Source organism: Nilaparvata lugens, chromosome Y (assembly GCF_014356525.2).
Source record: "Nilaparvata lugens isolate BPH chromosome Y, ASM1435652v1, whole genome shotgun sequence".
NCBI classification, from domain to species: Eukaryota; Metazoa; Arthropoda; class Insecta; order Hemiptera; family Delphacidae; genus Nilaparvata; species Nilaparvata lugens.
In genome coordinates, this window is record NC_052519.1 from 3648810 (window position 1) to 3652626 (window position 3817).

The following is a 3817-nucleotide window of genomic DNA, read 5'->3' on the forward strand; positions in this document are numbered from 1 at the left end:
CATTGATGAATTTGAATCTCAAGAATGAAGTTTTAATGAAATCTATTATTCACCAATAACATAATATAATAATGAATTTTTGTATTTTTTCGAATGTTTTTAGGCGCCTGGAGTAGACTCGTGTTCAGGAAGAGTACCAGTAGTAGATAAGATTTAAGATTTCAGACGGGTTTTTTTGCTCGAAATCCCCTCCCCCCTCTCCCCCCTCGTCCATCCCGCCTTCCCTTCCCCCCACCTGTTGAGTGGGGGGTGTTCTAAAAATAGATTTTCCCTCCCCTTTGTCCAGTGGTGGTGAGGGGGATGAAAAGAGAGGAGGATATCTTTCTCTCTCTCTCTTTCTAAAAATAGATTTCTCCTTCCCCTTGTTCAGTGGAGGTGAGGGGGATGAAAAGAGAGAGATATATCTTTCTCTTTCTCTCTCTTTCTAAAAATAGATTTCCCCTTCCCCTTGTCCAGTGGAGGTGAGGGGCTTGAAAAGAGAGAGATATATCTCTTTCTCTCTCTTTCTCTCTCCCCTTCCCCTTGCCCAGTGGAGGTGAGGGAGTTGAAAAGAGATATCTCTCTCTCTCTCCCCTTCCCCTTGCCCGGGTGAGGGAAAAAAAATTCCCTTTTTGGAGGAAAAATTCCCTCTCTAAACTGACAGATTAGAGTGAATCCATATTTCTACATCTAATGCTATACTGACAGATTGAAGTGAATGCTAGATGAGGGAAAAAAATCTCTTTGAGAGGGAAAAATTCTGTACTGTCAAATTAAGGTGAATCCATATTACTACATCTATACTGACAGATTAAAGTGAATCCATATTACTACATCTATACTGACAGATTAAAGTGAATCCATATTGCTATACTGACAAATTGAGGTGAATGCTAGATGAGGGAAAAAATCTCTTTGAGAGGGAAAAAGTGAATCCATATTTCTACATCCAATGCTATACTGACAAATTGAGGTGAATGCTAGATGAGGGAAAAAAATCTCTTTGAGAGGGAAAAATTCTCTACTGTCAAATTAAAGTGAATCCATATTACTACATCTATACTGACAGATTAAAGTGAATCCATATTTCTAATGCTATACTAGTGAATCCAGAGTGAGGTCAATGACTCTCTCTACATCCAATTGAATTGAGAAATTCTCTCTCTCTCACATCTAATGCTATAAATCTCTACAATGATCTAAGTTCTTTTACATTTTTTATCTGCAATATCGTACAAGCATTTCCAAAGTTCATCAGAATTTTTAACAACAGATAATGCTGAATCATTTGTACAATAATAATGTAGATGACCGCTGTCTAGAATATTGAGCATTTCGAAAATCTCAGATAAAATCGAAAAGTGTAAGTTTTCTGTTTTTGTTAACGGTAAATCAACATCTTGACATCCTGTTGAAAATTTAATATTCTTCACAATTGAATCAAATTCGTTAAATGAAATTGACATCAAGAGACGAGTTAATTTTTTGAATTTTGAAAAACCATAACACTGCATCTCGCAGATGTTTGACATGTCTCGAATGAGGGGAATAGAGAAAGATATATCTCTCTTTCTAAATTGATGAGATGCACGTGTTATAGGGGCTCGTGTCTGTATAAAAAAGATCACCCCACACGTGTTGTCAGGTCTAGCTCTAAGCAGCAACTAAACTAAAAATCGTGAATGGGATATTGGAATGAAAAATCATTTGAAGGCAGAAAACATTTATTTACACATTTCAGCACAACTATTCATAATTTCATCTTCAATTTTAATTAGCTTATCTATACACAAATTATAAGGACGATAATAGCATAGATAGTCTCTTATGTCATTTAAATTAACCTGTGCTTAGAAAAATGTCTTTCAATTGTTTCGCCAAACTATAATTTTCAGGAGTTGATTTCCTAATTGCACTTTCACACTCATCGTACCAATCAATACAGTTTTTTAACCTCACTTCCAATTCGTTGTCAGCAGCCAACCACTTTCTCGGATCCATGATGTTGAGCAAATGAAGAAAACTAAGTGTAGGCAGGAACTATTATAGAGTAATTAAGTGGTCTTTCTTCATTAATTGACGACAGACAACATGTACGCGCTTTATGCAGTCTCAATGCATGGAGGCAATAAACACATTGTAAATCCTTTCCGTTGTAGAAGAATCCATAACGAGCAAAGTTTCTTTTCTGTGAATTCGTGTACATCGGAGCCATTTATATACTTTGCATTCGATTGTTTTCGCACAAGAAATTATTTGTTTGATACATATTTTTAAACAACAAAGAATTATAATGTTGGGCAGAGAATAAAGCACAGCAAGAATGTGGTCTATTTTTATGAATGTTACACACAGCATAACACCATGAACTAGTGAAAAAGCTGAAATCAGGTTTTGGAAAATCCTCTGGTATACATTGAACGTTGCTATGCAATCTTCTCAAAAACTTTGCTTTCTCAGTTCCTTTTGTGAAAATTTTCTCATAACCTGCAAGGTAATCACGTATTAATGAGTCACTGTATTCTAAATCTCCATCTTCCCATTTTATTTTATGATAGTGACGTTCTAACCATGTTACATCGTTATACAATTTTGCACTCAATTCTGTCTTTGCAAATGGTGATTTGAAATGTAACACAATATAATTATTAAACTGATCAATTATGGCGAGTTCTTTCACAATAATTTGATTACAATCTTGTTTAAACCAGTGAAGATCAACCATAGCAATTTTCGCACTTGCTTCCTTGTCCACTTCTTTATCTTTGGTGGCGTCGGGCTCCTCGAATCCTTCGTCTCTCCCCTCCTCTTCTCGTTTCTCCTCCTCCTCCACCTGCAGCGGCTTCGGTGTACTGCACCTTGCTTCATAATAGAAACTATCAAGATCGCACTGAATACCAATAGAGCGAGTTTGTGGCTTGTCCAAAATATCAAAACACAAAGAATAGGACATGTTGTCTGTTCAAAGGTGAAACTGATAATGAACTAAATTGAGCAGAATGCACACCTTATATAGGCGGTGCGCTCTATCAATAAAATTACTGAACTTCTTTCACCATGCTCGTGAGAGGTGTGTACTCCATCACATGATCGCTAATTAAAACGCAATACGCGGAAGTATTTGCAGGTACTGCACTATTAAATTCCATTTCAATACGAACATCTGTCGATGATTTCAAATGACTTGGTTGGTGTGAACAATCTACAACAATCAGCGGTGTTGATTCACAAAACGTTTTAAAGTCAATTTCTGTTCCGAGTTCGCTATTGGTTGAATGATTTTAATACAAGGGCGCGAAACTCGCTGTTCAAATATACTTTAACATTGTAAATACCACAGCTATCGAGATTAGATATTGATTTTTTAATTTTATTCTTACGATCAGTTTGAAATGCAATTATAACGTATTTTGGACTATCAAAACTCGATGTGGTACGAAATGCCCAAGAATGGTTAAGTGAATTTTGCAAATTTGGTAATTCACAAATTTCCCAATGCTGGAAACCTAATTTCAGTGGAGTGTCAGCATCGAGCAGTCTCAAAAATTTCAGTCTTACATGATCTTCTAAAGTTATGTAGGGCATTCTCCATTGTAGTTTTGTAATTTTCACACTAACGCTTGTTCCACTTGTAGACTCAACACAATTTAGATCTGTCGGTGACCTCAATAAGATGAGTTCCTGCTTCAAATTCAAAATTATTCTTTGAAAATCTTCAAAAAACGGGAGGATTAATTTCAGCGGTACACAGAAAGTGAATTTATTATCCGTTAGCTCATATCCTGCTCTGTCAAAACCAGCCAAGTGATATGTGTTTTTATCGAGAGTATTCTTCACT